General features: G+C 36.7%; 1 non-coding gene across 1 annotated transcript; it reads right to left on the reverse strand.

Moving 5' to 3' along the window:
- Positions 1 to 16,551: 16,551 nt before the first annotated feature.
- On the reverse strand, positions 16,552 to 16,623 carry TRNAC-GCA (transfer RNA cysteine (anticodon GCA)). The gene has a single exon. It is a non-coding gene; the product is annotated as a tRNA-Cys (tRNA).
- Positions 16,624 to 19,790: the final 3,167 nt, after the last annotated feature.

Below are 19,790 nucleotides of genomic sequence, written 5' to 3' on the forward strand. Positions count from 1 at the left end.
GGCAACCCACTCCAGCGTTCTTGCCTGGAGAATCCCAGGGATGGCAGAACCTGGTTGGCTGCTGTCTATGGGGTCACACAGAGTCAGACACGAATGAAGCGGCTTAGCAGCAGCAGCAGCAGCATGTTCTTTTGAAACAATTTAAGAATGTATGAAAGTTAACTTTGATACCCCTCATACATGTCCCACTTGGGCATAAGCATGAAAGACAACAATACCTCATAGTGATGATGGAAGAAGTCAAAGATGAAAAAATTATTTTGTATTATAACAGCATGAAGAAAGGCAGGCCTCACACACCTCCCCTACTCCAGCTCTGGCAACTATTACACAGGGTGATAACAGTGGAATTACCAATACAGCTTGGAAGGCTATAGTCACAAATTATTCTGAAAATCAAAACTACGTCTTCCTCTGGAAATTAAAACTTGAATGTTCTGAAACATTTGAATGTTTTGAAACTTTGAATAAAGAAAACAATATCACTAAGCAACAAACTGGAGATTAATAAACTTTTCTTATTGGCTTGTTTCAATTTGATTTCAGCAATCATGAGAACAGTGAAGAAAATAGAGGAATCTGGGGCATATTAAGGACTGCTCTTCAGTCATGCCTAATGCAGCCATCAGAGTGGTTCTGGACATCCGTGGTAGTACCAAGTATGCCTGCAGTCTCAGTCCTCTCTCCTCCTCACCCACGGCTTTCTGGTTCTCCTTTTTAATTATCACTCTTCTTCTCCCTCCAGTATTCTTTCTCCCCTTCTCCCCACTCTCAGAACCTCCATCTTTCCATAGGAATGAATGCAGCTGTCTTTCCCTACAAGAGCACAAAGAGAAATTAGACATTTCAATGGCAATCCACTCCAGTATTTTTGCCTGGAGAACTGCATGGACAGAGCGGCCTGGCGGGCCACAGTTCTTAGGGTCACAAAGAGTCAGAAATGACTGAGCAACTAACACATACACACACTCACAGCCCTGGCCAAATCTTTCTCCTGCTTCTCATCTATTCACATAGTTGAGCCTGTAACCAGAGCTTCTCTGTGTTATTTTCCTAACAAATAGAACTTTAGGAAATGGGGAAATTACCAACGAGTATTATAGAGTAAAATATCCTCTAAAATTTGACTTTTTTATAACCACCTTTTTTCAAAAATCATTCAAATTAACATTATTAAACTAAAATAAATAGAGGGTATTTTAGGACAAAGAATAAATATAAATAAGAAAAAAAGATAAAACACAACGCATAACGTTCCATCTTTTTATAGATTGGCCACAAATTCAGATTTACAGGAGTCAGTTCAAAGAGGAAAGTACAACTTGGTACACAATTCACAGTGAACATTAAAAGATATTATAGCAGATCCTCAGAAGAACCCTAAGTACTTCTAGAGATCATGGATAAAAGATAATATCCCCAACGTTGTTACAAAAAGCACAGTAAAAAGTTTTGCAATATAACTCTCATATTATCCCTCAAATCAGAATTCATTAACAAGCTATTCTACAAAGTTCACAAGTACATGTTGAACAAAATATGGGGATTCAGGTGGAGAACACACCAAAAAAAAAAAAAAATGTAGACAGGACATAGGGGCTATGATTAGAAACCTTCTAGCTATCTTTATAAACTGTCCTTTTACCATTGGATATTTGCTTTACCTAGACACAGAGACCTGTGTCAGCCATGCCTCTGACAGGAAACCCAGAACCTCCGTCCATGATCCTTGACCAATCCCTTATTGTCCCTTGCACGTCTCCAATGCATATGGCCTTATAGAGAACACTGCGGGGTAAATGATGTTTTCACTGTTCATTGAGATTGAGGCCCTAGATCCCTATGTCCTCTCCTATCTAGTGAGCCAGGCTGGCCACCGGTGAGTCAAACTCCAAAACCGTGAATGCCAAAGTACACTTGTTTGTACTTGTTTCTTAGTTGATTTACATATCCTTATTTTATCCCTCCAACAGATGTGAAAGCAAAATGCTTATTCTGTATCACTAATCTGTATCATTGGTTATATCTTTAAATTAGCCTTTATAAATATCAGACACTACACCATAGCACTGAAAATGAATCACTGCTCTGATCAAGAACTGAGACAATTAAACAGAGCATCACAGCTTGCTTTGATAAAGAACAAATTGCAACTAAGAAGAGGCTCTTAGCATGGGATCCATAATGAGATAACTCAGATTGAGGAGACAGACCCATTATAATCCCCTAGAAATCCACTACTTGTAATGATAGTGACAAAAATTCCCTTTCATCATGATACATCTTAACCAAGTGCTAAATGCAAAGAGATTATATGTTAATAAAATCTTATTCAGCTATTTAGACACTATTTGAAGATAAATAATGCCTCTCTTTTTTTCTTTCTCTCTCTCCTTCCCTCCCTCCTTCTTTCTACACACACATACACACACACTGCAAAGTGTCTTTAGTGATAATCATGGAGAGTATGAGAGAATTCTCAGTCAAGGTGTCTCCGTCAAAACTTGAAACAAAGCTAGGCCTCATACAAGGGATTTGGCCAGGTACTAAAGAAGCTGGGGCCAAAGTTAGTAAAAGAAAAAAATATGAGAAAGAGGCAAAAAACTATTATGTGATAAGATGATAAAAAAGCTGAATGTGTGAAGTATCTAAACAAACACTAAAACAACCATCTTTAAGTGCATTTCATCTCAAATCCAGCCCACCATTCAAGCTACAGCATAATCAAAGAGGCCAGAATACCTAAAAAGTAAGCAAAACAACACGAATACTTTCATAATTCTGCAAACTACTCCAATCTGTAGGATTTTCTTTCAAGAATCTATTTCTAGAAAAGCAAGTTTTTTCTCAACTGTTTTCCATGTCATGTTCAGTTTGACTGAACTTAGGTGATTCTTTTTTCTCTCCCTTCAGTTTTGCTAATTAGTGCTGAGTGTTAGCAGACCATACAGATAAGCTGGCAAATGACCAAAAACATGTTAATAGAGAATTGCTCATAATTCCCTTGCCGCCAGTCAGAAATAATTGGTACCTTTCTTCAAGCTTTCCTAGAAGAATGACAAATCAAGAGGAAATGTCTTTTATTTCAAAGACTTTATCAGCTCTGGATCATAAAGCATGGCAATTTGTTTCTCCTCCTTTATTATAAAAAAACTATAACAACAACATTTTTAAAGGAATACTGATCAAAGTTAAGGAGCTTAACACCTGTCAAAGCACAAATCCTAAAAAAAAAAAAAAAAAAAAAAAAAAACACCCACAAATCCTTTGGCATCTAGAAAATCTGAGGACATAGGGCTGCTAAAGAGTCAGGCTCCCTCCTTCACAGAAGGCACACCATCTGAGCCAACCACACATTTTGGTATGAAGGTGAAGCTGCTCTCCACATACGTCGTAAATGAAACAAACAGAATAATCTATCATCATGTAGAAGGCGAGGTATAGGCCTCTTCCCTGTTGGAATCAAGATTAAACAAAAGGAAAAGGTAGACACATTTTTTACAAAGCCATTAACACAAAGAAATAACCTTCCTCTTTTTATTGTCCAAGCTAAAGCTGCAATAAACTTCCATGAAACTCAAAGACAGGCCAAAGCAGACTGATGAACTGGCAAAATCTGGGGAATCTGTGTGTTAATTGAACAAAAAAAATTTAGGATTGGTAACAACTAAATATTTATTATTCATGAATTTTTTTTTTTTTTTGCTATCACACTATTCACAACTTAATATTATCATCCACTTTTGCCAGTTCCTTATTATGGACAATATATAAACTGGCATTTTTACTATACACTATGCTATGCAGATTTGACCTTGCAAGCCTGGGTCTGAGGTATCTGTGATCTACCTTTGAGATTTTCCATATGCATTATTAGAATGCATATACTTCTTGGAGAATTAAAACTACCACTTGAATTAGGCATGCATACTTGGAAATAAGGCTTCACTCTCACATTATATACTAATTCTATGATTTTAATATTAAAATTTACTCTCTTTTATAGCTCATTGAAAGTTGAAATAGAATCATTTCAACATTTCAACTTCTAATGAGCTATAAAATACAGTAAATTTTAGTTTTAGAAATCACAGAATTACTATATAAAGTGGGAATGGAGTTGTATTTCCAAATATCCATATCTTATTCAAGATGCATGGTTAGTTATGTGACCTTTTATGCATAGGAAAGTATTTAGACATCTCAGTTGGGAAATTAAAAAGTTAGCTACTATTATTTAGAACGCCTCTATTGAGTGGTAAGGTTTTATTTTAAAGACATCCAAAATCTTTTTTACAGAAATGAGCATATCAGTTTCCTACCCTGCCAGATGGAATACATCTGATCCTTGTTTTAAATTATACCAAATTATTTCTGTTTTATGAAAAAGCTTATTATACTTTGCAGCCTGGCTATTGCTTTCTGAAACTATATTTTCCACTAAAGAGTAAAAGAATTATTTTTTTCTTTTGGTTTCAATAAGTAAAGAGGGGAGAGGAACCTCCATCCAAGCAGTTTGCACACACAATTTTTTATTACAATATCTGATCTCAGTCACTTTTAGAGAGATTTTCTAAATTTCAGGTTTTCTTCATATATATATATATATATATATATATATATATATCATTATCTGCATCTTCATATATGCACAGGTAATTTCTGAACATTTTTTAGAGTTCATCCAACATTGCACATAGACAATTAATAAGGAAGCCCTACCAGATTTTTAGCTGAGGGTGTGTGTGTCATAAATCTGTAAAGGAACCCAGTTAATAAGTATCCAAGTTTCTGAGACAGATCACTTAGAAAATAATTATTCAAAGACTCACTGAAAGATTTCCCCAGTTTCTTTCAGTAGCAAATTCCCAAAGGACTTTCATAGTGATTCAACCAGCATTTGTTGATTCCCTGCTATGTGCCAACTATTAGAATAAGGGGGGGGAGAAAAGATGGGAAAATATCAATATATGTTCTCCTGAAATCCAATGCTTGAGACAAATCCATAAGCAAATAATGATAATGTTATAACATTATGTATATACAGACTTTTACTTTGTTCCCCCAAAGGATTTAGGTCACTAAATTGCACCAAGTCTTCCCAGGTGGCTGAGTGGTAAAGAATCCATCTGCCAATGCAGGATAAGTGGGTTCAATCCCTGAGTCGGGAAGATCCCCTGGAGATGGAAATAGCAACCCATCCAATATTCTTGCCTGGAAAATTGCATGGACAGAGGAGCCTGGCAGGCTATAGTCCACAGGGTTGCAAAGAGTCAGACACAACTGAGCAACTGAGCACATATGCAAATTACAACTGTGGATAAGTGCAACATTAGAAGCACAAATGAAGCATAGAAGGGAAAATAACAAATACACTTTAATTTATAGTCATATCCATTTGAGCTTTGACGATGAATAGAAGAGGATTCTTAGAGAGAACCGACAGATTGAAATCTGCCATAATGTCCAATCACAACTTTGAATACACTTACATAGCTAAATTCTATGAGTTAATATCTATTGATAGTTGGCAGATAACTAGTTTCTGCTATTTCTATTTGCTATCTATGGGTTCTTGATTTCATAGATGGTCAGGTAAATGCTTGTTTGAAACAGCACATCAAAACACTATTTTAAGGGAAAGCTCAGGAAAAACACCATAAATTTGCTTGTGTCTTCTGTATTTCCTCATATAATTGTTGGGAATTTTAATCCTTTGGAAGATATTAGACTTCTAAATAAATAGTAAGGTAAATCATTAGCCCTATAAAGATTTGTTAAAATCATTATAGTTTGAAAACATTAGCTCCATAATTCAACCTATATGCAAAACCAAAAAAAAAAAAAACGGAATTTGCTTTATGCTCCATTTATAGTTTCTAAAAGGTAGTTACAAAGTGCCTGGTACAGAATAGAAATTTGTAGTGGACACTGCTTTTCTTCTGACTAGAATCAGAATTTGTTTGGGGGCAGCATCACTGCTGTCCTTGGTCCTGACAGCTGTAGACATGAGCATGGAAGTCAAGTCTAGCCACAGTAATAGGATCAGGAATGGCCACGTGATCCAAGTCAGGCCAATCAAGACCATTAGCAAGACTGGCTAGAGCTACAAGGAAAGAGATGCTAGCTGTAAAGATTATGTCTGTCTAGAGAGTCCAGCGGCCATCTTCACCAACGTATTGAAAGCTCCCATTTAGAATGAAGCTGATCCAGAGGAAAGCAGAGTCAAGAAAGAGAGTAAAAGACTCAGATTCCTGATCATCTCAGTTATACTCCTATAGTGTAGAGCACGACTGAAGCCTGATTCTCCTCCTTAATGTCCTTATTAACAAATTGCATGTATATATATATATATATATATATATATATGTATGTGTGTGTGTGTATATACACACACACACACACACACACACACATACATACGATGAATTCTGGTAGCTGCAACTACCAGAATGAGCCTTAATTAATGTAGTGTCAAACAAATGTGAATTTTCATCCCCTCTTTTCCTTTCCTCCTCATTTTCGTAAAACTTAAAAGATTGCCAAAATGGATACATTAGACCATAATATTATATGACTATAGAAATCCCATGGACAAAGGAGCCTGGGAGGCTACAGTTCATGGGATCACAAAGTCAGACATGACCGAGCAACTGAGCACAGTGCATAGTCTATCAGATGGAATAACAACCTATTTTGCATGTGAGAGAAAAAATTTTAAGGAATAAATATTATTGCATCTGGGATTTTTTCATTGTTAATTTTATGTCTAATTTGTCATTTACAGGTAAAAGAAGTCACTGTGCATCTTTAGTTTCTATTAGAATAAAGATAAAATAAGTATCAGGAATTTTTTTTTTAAATCTCATTGTGGTACAAGAGAACATAAGCATACTTTCATGCTTCACAAGCCTAATTCTGAAAACGCACAGAAACCTTCAGAGAGCACAGATTATATTGTGTTATGTCAGTATTTAATGAAAATTCTGCTGTTTGCTGAAGAACCTAATCCTAAGAAGTAATTACTCTTCTACCCTTGTGTGGCTTGAAAAGTAAATATGCCATATCCCACCTATTTCTCAGGAAGGCAGAAAATGATCTTAATGATGCTTCCTTGCTAAACATCTGATATTACCTAGATGGTAGACGAAACAAGAGATGCCAAAGGGACAAAACAGGAAACAGAGCTGTTGCCAGATTATTCTAAGGTGAACATACAAAACCATTTGTGTTTTTATTGACAGTTCTTTGGCTGAAAGACAATAGGTGAAAATTAGGGATCAGGCTAATTTGTTGGGAAATGACTTCCGTGCTTTCAACACTTTATAGGGACAGAAATCAAAGGGAACGTGCCTGCTTTCTGGCCCAGGTAATATTTGAAGAGTAGTTAAAGAAGGAAAACTACTCTCTTTTTCAAATCCTTCCTTCTCAACCCCCTATGAGAGTAGTTTGATGTTCCCCTTGAGAACATCAAAGTATTGAGTACTTTGCCAAGAACACGCAATCTATATTGTTCATATATGAGAAACAACATTTACAAACAACTGTTAAACTGTTTGTTTACAGTTTACAACTGTTTGTAAATGACAAGTCATTTTTCTTCATAAGATTTTATATGTCTTCTAGGTATAGTTACCATTTCTTGTATAGGTACCTACATGAAAGGAAAAGGTTGCTTTGCATCCCTAGTATTTGACATAGGCAATCTAAGCTTTAAATGATGGTATCAGTATTCCCACAGCAAGCAAGATGTGCTTCCAAATACAATTCAACAGACATGTGAACAATGCCACCTTCTTTTTTGACTAATTTTTGCCTTCCTTTCTGGACACTTGCTCAATATGTTTTCTTCTTTTTTAAAAAATGCTACATTAACCACCAGCATCAGAAAAGATCATTGGCAGCCAATCTGCGGCCCAAGTTAAGGCTCTGTTCAATATTTCAGTGTTTCCAAAACTGACACACTGCTTGTTTGGCCCTGTCCGTAATTTTGTTTTCAATTTCTATCTGCCTTGGGCATCTTCCTCCTGTTACATATCCATATGTGTCTAACTGCACCACATGTAGGGCCAGATGCTAGTAATGCCATGATACCCAAGCATGTGACACAAGGATGATCTGCTCTTTCCCTTATAATTAAATGAGAAAACTGCAGGTATACTGTCTCCAGCCTGGCCCCGTCACAAATGGAGCCAACAGATGCCATCACATGTGATTCATGTAAGTCCAAAGGAAAGATGTAAATACACCCCTTAAAAATTTTTTTTCATCAAGGACTGGAGCCCCATGAGGTTGGTTACTTTGTGAAGAAAAACAGGTGTTAGGGTAAAATAAAAGACACAGCAACACCCAAGGTAACCAGCACTCTGTGGCTTCTGTCCAAAACCATGTCATACACTGGCTTCACGCTTTAACGCACCTGTCATTTCATATTGTGAGGTTCCCAGGTGCCGGGCTGGCGACAAGCCAGGTTGAAACCCACTGGCAATTATTCACCCCATGTCCATCAGCCTGTGCTCTGAAAACCCCTCAGGCCCCTCAGACTCGCTAGCAGCAGCCAGTGTTTCTTCTGATATCTGCTACCTCCCAGCAAACCGCGTTCAAAACAGACAGCCCGTCAGAGAACACTCACTTTCATCTCTGCACTCCCTTACCACTAATAAGCTTCTCTCTAATAACCATATTAAACCCAGCTATCACACATTGAAAGCAGGCTTCAATAAAAAAAGTGCTGCAAACAAGGTTTGTGACATAAATTATACAAATGAGGACACTGGATAAATGACTGGTGATGCTGGCTACAAAGTGTAACAGTTGGCCTGAGAGGATTGAGTACAACAAGAAATCTTGAATACTGCAACTTTATGCCAAATTCAGTCTGTGATTAGGCCTCTAACTTTTTTCTATTGATTTATCTTTAATATTATCAACTAATCTTATGAAATTATCTTTTCTTAAAGAACTGATGTAAACACTAAATAATCATGAGCTAAAACTGCATTAGTCTTCAAACATTTAGTGCTGATGGCTTGACTGAAAAATGATCAAAAAGAAATATGCAGCTGCTAACAACTTTCCCAGACATATACATTAATACATGCATACATTTCCTATAAGGAAGGTAAGGAAGGTTGCAAATTTTCAGGTGTGAATTTATGTTTTCAGGATATTTATGAGCATTTAATATCTCAAGTAATAATGTAATGGTTTTATAATTAGCCAGACCTACCTCCTTTCATAAATGTATGTCTGATGCCTCTGTAAATGTATATCATCTGCTCAGGGTTCCAATGGAGTTCTCAGCTTTTCTTTCCCTTGCTAAGTAGTCCAAAAGGAAGAAATCAAAAGAAAGAAGCAGTCATCACTGACTTACACACCTTGGGGATGTACAGCACTTTTATGTCTCTTCAGATCCATTCCTTGCCTTCATCCTCAGCCTTTAGCATTTACATGATGACCATCTGGCACATGGATCTCACAGCCTGTATTTTTCAATGATCTTAATGGCCTTCCCAAACCAGCCACAAATATGTCTGAACAACCTTGTCATAAAGCTATGGTCCTAATAAGCTGTAAGTTCCATGAGAGCAAAAGTTACGTCTTGCTAATTTTTGTAGCTCCCATAGCACTGGGCAAAATTATCAGCATATAATATGCCACTGCTGAGGAAGGGAATGGCAACCCACTGCAGACTTCTTGCCTGGAGAATCCCATGGACAGAGGAGACTGGCAGGCTACGTCCATGGGGTCACAGAGTCGGACACAACTAAAGCGACTGAGAAATATACCACTGAGGCTTGGAACTGTTTCTGATTTGAATGCAACATATCTGAAATTCTTATTACAGCATTCTGCCCTCCCTAGTCACAATCCTGCTATCTGTCCATATCCTCCCCATCTTGAAACACATCTGCACTTCATTCTTATAAAAGATACTTAATAACAAAGTCTTTTACACTCTTCCAGTCCATCATTGATCTCTCCACTGGCAATATAATCCCCACTCAGTCCTGGACTTCTGTTGAGTCACTTCTCTGCCAACTCCATCACCACCATCAAAAGCCTCACCTTTGGACCTACTGGCAAGTTTATCTCCAAATTATTTTCCCACACATACATGCTCTTCCATTCTATTTTATCTGTTTCTAGACTGATCGAGACGTCTAGAAAAGAGGCAGAAATGGCACAGTGCAATTTCATCTTGGGGAACTCCAAATAGACTTATTTGCTATTACTCATCAACTCTTAGCTTACTCCTAGGGATTTCTCAGAATTTTGTCCCCTTAAGCCCCCAACTATTCACATGCTTCAAGCATGTCAGATTTGCTAATGTTCTACTTCAAGAGGCTGGTGCCACATGAAAGTTATTTAAATGGATGCTATACAACACTGAAATATATTCCATGCAGTTAGAACTTTTGAAAAGCTTTTAATTTCTCAATGCCAATTTAATTTCTCTATACCTATTAATGTGATAGCTCAGTGAAATCTATTTTTGTTAAGGAAGGTTCAGTCATGTGTCCAATCACTCTTTGGTATGTGACTTTATTCCCCAAAAATGATTTATTTGAGAGGTTGAGGAAATGTGTTACCTTTACTAAAAAAAAAAAAAAAATACAGAGGGGGAACATGCTGACATTTACTGTCATCTGTCAAAGGATGAGGTCATCATTCAAACTTTGAAACAAAACCCAAAGTTGCAAAGCTTGACTGATTGCTCCCCTAGGTAGGGCAGAGAGCTATGTTGGTTAAGCAGTCTGATTAATTTAAGCAAACTTCTGATATTACACAGAGTTTTACATCAGTCTAAAAGGTCACTTGAGTTGGATACAGAAACATGCTTGTGTTTGGTTACAGAAACAAGAGTGGGTTGACGTCAGCCTTTGACTCAAGTTCAGGGGAGTGAGTCCACTGCTAATTGGCTGACTTTCAAACAATAAGACTATTACCGATTGGCTGACTTTCAGTGGCGAATTCACAGAAGCAAACTCTCATTAATCAGTGAGACAGGTTTAAGACCAGGACTGATGTTTACTGATTATCAAGTCAGCTTTTCCTCAGAATGTGAAGACTTAAAGTTTTTACCATGCCTAAAAAATGTACTAGCTGTAGTAAATTTTGGTGCTGGTGGTATTTTTTAATTCCATCTAATATAACAAACCATTCCCTTGACTAAAATAAAAGACCCAAATTGGCATGAAGACGTCATCTGTCAGTTGGGCATTAATAGCCTAGAGCAGCATATTGAGAGGACTATGAAATCTTATCCAGGCCCAGCAGGTTGGAGTGTCATCATTCATTATCAATGTTTGTTATGGAGAGAAGAACTGAATGATCATACAATGCCATATCTTTTCTGATTCTGCCCTAGACCCCAAAACCAGTCAGAATCTACAGTTGCCTAGATTGAACTTCATGGATGGTTATGGAAGAGATTAATTCTAACAAGAATAATTGAACTGGTTGTATTCCAAGCAACTGGCATTTAAAAATAACAATGACTGGGATGGAATAAAGGGTATATGTGCCAAAGTCATAAGGACAGCATCGAAATTCAGTGAAAGCTTAATAAATAGAGACAGAGTGAAAGAATAAACATTTCCAAAGAGGTAAAAAAGATAAGGAGGAAGACTAACTTAACTGATAAACATGTCATGTTTTAATAATTTTTTCTCTGAAAAAAAAATGTTTACTATGAAATGTTTAACAATGAATAAAGTGTTTCCTAAGTTTAATTCTTTATGGGTATTAATTCAGCATTCAAAACATAATATTTTAATTTTTAATTTTATATATATCTTTTTCTTCAAAAACAAAGGGGTCTTAGACCAATAAACTAATATCCTTCACAAAAATACTATTATTGCATACAGGAGAATTCACTTTCCTCTCAGGAAACGACACTGCATTTTCCACTGTTTTGAAAGTAACTCTCAAGACATAGGACTATGATAATTCATTAATCAGATAAAACACAAATTTGAATCAGACACTTGGTTGGAGTATAATAATATTTGCTTTTTAGTGAGGGAGTCTAGCAAACCTTTCAACATCTATATCTCAATTTATTTTTGCCATCCTCACCACTATAGAAATGATAATTCTTAAGAAGTAATGTTATAACATTATTTTCATTGACTCCAAAAGGAAAATTATTACTGCTTGATGATAAAAGAGAGAAAACAGAGATTCTAAAGAACAGATGGAATTCATGAACTTAAAAGACTGCACAGTTCTCCAGAAGTATTTCTCATGTTTTCAAGGGCTTGCTCAATTTTAATTTCCTTTCAAATACCAAAGGTTGAAATCATGTCTTAAAATTACATATCTCCGGTGTTTCCTGTCTTACAGCCTACTTGGTCTGTCCACTCACTGTCAGTATGTGAACCAAAACTGTGATCTTTCCAGCACAACGACAGTTCTTTATGTTCCAAACAGTTAATCCAGGGGACACTAGCAAGCACTTCCCTCTATAAAATCTTCTTGGACTTCCCTTGTGGCTCAGCTGGTAAAGACTCCGCCTGCAATGCGGGAGACCTGGGTTCGATCCCTGGGTTGGGAAGATCCCCAGGAGAAGGGAAAGGCTACTCACTCTAGCATTCTGGCCTGGAGAATTCCATGGACTGTATAGTTCATGGGGTCACAAAGAGTTGGACACGACTGAGCGACTTTCACTTTCACTTTTCATTTTCACTAAATGCAATAAGTGAAAAGTAATCAACTATATAAAGACTGTATAAAAAATTTACAGTGAGCAATAAAAAATATTGGATTTAGAGCCAACAAACAGTGAAAACTGGAAACATAGAGGTTAAAAAATGCAACATTATTCACTAATGATATGACTGAGCAAATGTCTTAACTTCTCTGAAACTTATTCTCCATATTTCTAAAATGGTGACCTCTCTCTTCATGATAATTATTAAATGTGATAATTCCATTAGAGTACTTATTCAGTACTTGATTCATGAAAAGTATTAGTAAAGCCATAGTAAGACCAAGTGTGGAAACCAGGGATGACTTCCTAAAGGGGGTGAAATGTGAACCAGCTCCCAAAGTAAAGTAAAAAGAGGAAAACAGAATACATTCAGGAAAGGACATGAGCAGAGAAATGGAAATGAACATTTTCAAGAAAAGCATTTCATTATATTCATCTTCCATACTACTAATTTTCCATAGGATCATATTAACTTTCTTTTTAATAATAACACAGAAACTGAATTGAGAGAGATCTTAAAAGAACAGCCCATCTGTTACCTATGCTTCAGACAGACAGGATCATCTTTAAGTTATTTATTTGTTATTTTCTTGAGACAAAAAAAAGAAAAATCATGGTAAATTACAAAATACAAAACCCTTTATTTGGTGGCAAGCCTATCTTCCACTTTAAGCTATGACAATACATTCTTGAAGTAACTGCCAAATGGATGTACTCTCTGCAAGGGCACCAGTCCTTTCATCCTCCTTCCTGTCCTTGGAGCTGTCAGTCATCATTAAAGTTGCTGATGGTCTGCTTCATGCAAAGCGCTTGCCAATGTGGAAGGTGTGACTCTTGAGTATCTGACTTATGGATAGAGAACAATATTCAATATGAAAATTTCAACTGCCTGAATAAAGGTCCCCTGCCACAAACAACTTCTATTTGTCCATCTTGGTAGGTAGAGATACCAAGCATTTATTAGAGTGCATAAATTATAAAAAAGAATTGAGTATTAAAAAAAAAACTATAATTAATAAACTTTCTAAAAACATAGATTAATTAGACCTTCATATACTTAGTATCTTTTTAAAAAACTTCTTTTCACAAATATCAATATATCAAAGATGAATGTGGACATCCTGTGTGCAACAAAAATAGAATAGCTTTCTTAGTCCAATACTCCCTCTAAAAGTAACTAGAAAATCTATATAAAATAGTTTTGAAATATATCTGTTGGCATTGGAGAACCTTTAGGGCATCCAGAACTGAGGGTCAAGATCTCAGAAAGAGGAGAAATTCTTTGAGGTGAACCCAATATTCTACACACACATTTTCCCCTTGGGGCATTTGCTGAGTCTTAAGGAATAGGGAAGAGGCTGAAGACAGAAGCTAAAAATTTTTGCAGAATGAAAATTCTAAGAGCCAAAGAAGACAATGCAGCTTTTCTCATAGAACTAAGTAGATTAAAAAATGCACTTTGGGCCTGCTAAGGCAGCCAGCGAAGCTGAGATCATCAGCAGAAGTGAAGCATAAATAAATAAGTACAAATTCACGTAAGTTTTCCTCTCATAGCATTTCCTAATTCTTAAATTACACAGGGAAAAGTAGGTAAGAAGCTGAGCAAAAGTCTACAGGAAACCTCAGCGGAGCTGTCCACAGTCTCACAGTACAGATGAAATAGATGAAATAAAAATTAGAGTTCAGGATCTGCCAAGTAGGACAGCCTTGCATTAAATACCCTACGCTTTCACTTGGGAACTTTTGAATTCTATCTTCTGAGATGGGCAAACATGAGATCTAGGCTTAAAAGGGTCAAAAATGTAGCCTAGGCTTATTTTAATCTCTGATTAGATTAAGGGTTCTGCCCCTACTCTACCACATGATGGAGTGTAGGTCAAATCACCTCTGAGAGAAGAGACCATCATCCAAAGCCCCCTCGCTTTATAGATACAGATGTAGGTATAGATACAATGCCATCATTCCATTAAAAATTTATTACGCATACAAAGAAACAGGACCAGGTGACAAGCAGACAATAGAAAGAGACCCACAGAAAGGAATCTGAAAAAGAATAGGTATATGTACAGGTAGAACTGAGTCATTTTGCTGTACACTTGAAACTAATGCAACATTGAAAATCAACTACACTCCAATATAAGATAAAAACACAAAAAGAAACAGATCCACAAATGAGACCCTGATATTCTACACAAATTTTAAAGTTTGTATAAATGATTTTAACAAAATAGATAAGATAAAGAACTTCACTTGAGAAATAAAAATCTACAAAAACAACCAATAAATTGCAGAACTGAAAAGTAAAATAATTGACCTTACAAGGCAATCATTGTTTCAGAAAATATAAGAGAAATTCATGATCGAAAAATAGGTTATTATAAAATATTCAGGCTCAAAAACAGGAAGAAAAATGACGCAAAAAAATATCAGAGACATGAAGAAAAATCTAACATTCATATCACTGGAGATCCAAGATGGAAGGGTGAAAGAATCAAACTGAAACAACATTTGAAGGAATATGTGTGAGACAGTACTAAGATTTGTAAAAAATATCAATCTGCACATTCATAAAGCTCTAAGAAACTACACAAAAAGAAAAACATTTTTACCAAAATTCCTGAGCAAAACTCATGATAAAGTGAAAGGTCTTAAAAATCAGCCAAAAGAACAAAACACATTAGCTTTCAAGGAGCTACCAAATTAACAGCTAAGTTTGAACTGAAATGATGGAAGCCAGAAAATAATAGGATAACTGCTGAAAGGTCTTTTAATTCAATGTAAAATTATATGTCCAGAAAAAAATGACCTTTAAAGATAAAGGTGTAAATCTTAAACAAACCAAAAAGCGTGGAAGAAAAGACACTACTGACAAGGGATTAGTTTCTAAAATATACAAACAGCTCATACAGCTTAATATCAAAAGCAACAACAACAATCAAAAAATGGGCAGAAGACTTAAATAGACATTTCTCCAAAGAAGACATACAGATGGCCAACAAGCATATGAAAAGATGCTCAACATCACTAATTATTAGAGAAATGTAAACCAAAACTAGGATGCTGGAAATATCTATCTCAGGGAATTAGAAAAATAACAACAAATTAAATTCAAATGGAAGTAAAAGGAAAAAAGTATAAACAGTAAAAATAAATGAAGTAGAACATGTACACAGTATAGAAAATCAACAAAGACAATATTTGATTATTAAAATAAAATTATGAACTCCTATCAAGAGAAACCATGAAAAGAAAGGTAAGGTACAAATGACCAATATTTAGGGATACAAAAAGAGACATTACCACAGGCACTCTGGACATTAAAAGGAAAATTAGAAGTTATCAAAAACAACTGGTTGCTGATAAATTTTAAAACACTTATAAAATAAATTCCTAGATAAGTACAATGCAAAAAATAACATGGGAAGAAATTGAAAAATAGAATAATGCTATCCTAGAAAATAGGGCTTCCCAGGGGGCACTAGCAATAAAGAACCCACCTTCCAATGCAGGAGATGTAAGAGATTCGGTTCAGTCCCTGGGTCAGGTAGATCTCCTGGAGGAGAAAATGGTTACCCACTTGAGTATTCTTGCCTGGAGAATCCCAGGAACAGAGGAGACTGACAGGCTATAGTTCACAGGGTCACAAAGAACTGGACATGACTGAAGCGACTTAGCATGCACACGCATACTAGAAAATAAATAGTGAAAGTGAAGTCGCTCAGTCGTGTCCGACTCTTTGTGACCCCATGGACTGCAGTAGCCCACCAGGCTCCACCTGGGATTCTCCAGGCAAGGATACTGGAGTGGGGTGCTATTTCCTTCTCCAGAGGATCTTCCCAAGCCAGGGATTGAACCCAGGTCTCCTGCATTGCAGGCAGATGCTTTAACCTCTGAGCCACCAGGGAAGCCCAAATAAATAGTAGCTGTAATCAAAAACCTAACCACAAAACAATCTCTAGATCAGAGAGTTTTACCAGTGAATTCCTCCACATGCTAAGATATAAAATCAATCTTATATGAACTCTACCAGCAAATAGAAAAACAGGAAACACTTCTCAACTCACTTTTTAAAGCCAGCATAATATTTATACCAAAACCTGACAAATGCAATTCAAGAAGGAAATGTTTATGTCAATTTCTTTCATGAACACAGACATAAAAATCCTAGACAAAATATTAGTAAGTCCATGTATGGTTGACTACTTTTGCTGTTTACCTGCAACTATCACAACATTGTTAATCAGCTATATCCCAGTACAAAATGAAGTTTAAAAAACATTAGTAAGTCAAATCCAGTGACATAACAAAATCATAACCAGTTAAGATTTATTCAAGAAATACAAAGTTGGTTTAACAAAACTAAATTTAATCAGTATATTCACCACCTTAACTAAGTAAAGGAGAAACATCATATACATACATGCAAAAAATATTTTTGATAAAATTCAACACCCATTTTGGTTTAAAAAAAACTCTTGGCAAACCAAGAATAAATAGCAACTCCTTAAATCCAATTTTTAAAAGATATTTACAAAAACCCTATCGCAGGGACTTCCCCAGGGGCCCAGTAGTTAAGAATCTGCCTGCCATTGCAGGGGACTTCGGTATGATCTCTGGTCCAGAAATTAAGATCCCACATGCCCCACGGCAACTAAGCATGCAAGCTGCAACTACTGAAGCCCACACTCTAGAGCCCACGCTCCAACAAAGCTAGTGGAGGTGATGGAATTCCAGCTGAGCTATTTCAAATCCTAAAAGATGATGCTGTTAAAGTGTTTCACTCAATATACCAGCAAATTTGGAAAACTCAGCAGTGACCACAGGACTGGAAAAGGTCAGTTTTCATTCCAGCACCAAAGAAGAGCAATGCAAAGAATGTTCAAACTATATTGCACAATTGCACCCATTTCACATGCTAGTAAGGTCATGCTCAAAGTCCTCCAAACTAGACTTCAACAGTATGTGAAGTGGGACTTTCCAGATGTATAAGCTGGATTTAGAAAGGCAGAGGAACGAAAGATCAAATTGCCAACATCCATTTGATCATAGAAAAAGCAAGAGAATTCCAGAAAAACATCTACTTCTGCTTCATTGACTATGCTAAATCCTTTGTGTGGATAACAACAAACTGTGGAAAGTTCTTAAGGAGATGGGAATATCAGGCCACCTTACCTGCCTCCTCAGAAACCTGAATGCAAGTCAAGAAGCAATAGTTAAAACCGGACATGGGACAATGGACTGGTTCAAAATTGGGAAAGGAGTCCATCACGCCTGTATATTGTTACCCTGATTATTTAACTTATATGCAGACTGCATCATGTAAAATGCTGGGCTGGATGAAGCACAAGCTGGAATCAAGATTTCCAGGAGAAATATCAATAATCTCAGATATGCAGATGACACCACCCTTACGGAAGAAAGTGAAGAGAAATGAGGGAACCTGTTGATGAGGGTTAAAGAGGAGAGTGAAGAAGCTGGCTTAAAACTCAACATTCAGAAAAATAAGATCATGGCAGCCGGTCCCATCATTTCATGGCAAATAGATGGGGAAACAATAGAAACAATGACAGACTTTATTTTCTTGGGCTCCTAAATCACTGTGGATGGTGACTGCAGCCATGAAATTAAAAGACACTTGCTCCTTGGAAGAAAAGCTGTGACGAACCTACACAACGTGTTGAAAAGCAGAGATACATTGCCGACAAAGGTCCATCTAGTCAAAGCTATGGTTTTTCCAGTAGTCATGTACAGATGTAAGAGCTGGACCACAAAGAAGGCTGGGTGCCAAAGAATTGATGCTTTTGAAATGTGGTGCTGGAAAAGACTCTTGAGAGTCCTCTGGACATCAAGAAGCTCAAACCAGTCAATCCTAACAGAAATCAGTCCTGAATATTCACTGGAAGGACCGATGCTGAAGCTGAAGCTTCAATACTTTGGCCACCTGATGGGAAAAGCCGACTCACTGGAAAAGACCCTGATGCTGGGAAAGATTGAGGGCAGGAGAAGGGGACAACAGAGGATGAGATGGGTGGATGGATGGCATCACTGACTCAATGGACACAAGTTTGAGCAAACTCCAGGAGACAGTGAAGGACACAGAAGACTGGCGTGCTGCAGTCCATGGGGTCAGGAAGAGTCAGACATGAGTGAGCGACAGAACAATAACAACAAACCAATCCTAGGTAGAATGTAGATCTACATGTAAGGCATCAAGGAATAAAATTTTTTGAATAAAGAAAATATTCTTGTTTTGTGGTAAGTGAAGATTTCTCAAATAGGACATAAAAAGATTAACAGATTACACTACATTAAAAGAGTGGAATCCTGTGTGTCCAAAGACACTATTATAACAGAAGATCATGAAGCAAGTGAAAGGAGAAATTGACAAGTGTACATCAATCAAACAACTCATATGAAGAATCTAAAAGAACTCTTGATGCAAATCAGTAAGAAGAAAAAACAATTACTTAAGATAATGAACTGGAGAAGGAAATGGCAACCCACTCCAGTATTCTTGCCTGGAGAATCCCAGGGACAGAGGAGCCTGGTGGGCTGCCGTCTATGGGGTCGCACAGAGTCCGACACGCCTGAAGCAACTTAGCCACAGCAGCAGCAAGATAATGGACACTGCACAGAAGAGGTTCTCCAAATGGTCAATAAGCATATGAAAAGTTGTTCAACTTTGTTGGTCACCTAAAATATATCACTTAAATCCACAATGAGGTTTTGTTATATAAGACTAGAATAGCTAACATTAAATGACTAACAATACCACATGTTGGCAAGGATGGGAAGCACCTAAAACTCTGCACTAATGGAGATAGAGTAAATTGGTACAACCATTTTGGAAAACCATTCAGTGATATCTACAACAACTGAATAACAACTGAATATATGCATTCCCTATGACTTAGAAATTCCACCCCTAGATAGATACATATGTGTACATGTGTACTCAACAAAAGACATACAAGAATATCTTATATGAACATACATGAGTATTCATACCAGCACTATTTATGATAGTCAAAAGTTGGAAACAATCCAAACGTTCCTAATAAATAAACAAGTA

Source organism: Dama dama, chromosome 33 (assembly GCF_033118175.1).
Source record: "Dama dama isolate Ldn47 chromosome 33, ASM3311817v1, whole genome shotgun sequence".
Taxonomy (NCBI): Eukaryota; Metazoa; Chordata; class Mammalia; order Artiodactyla; family Cervidae; genus Dama; species Dama dama.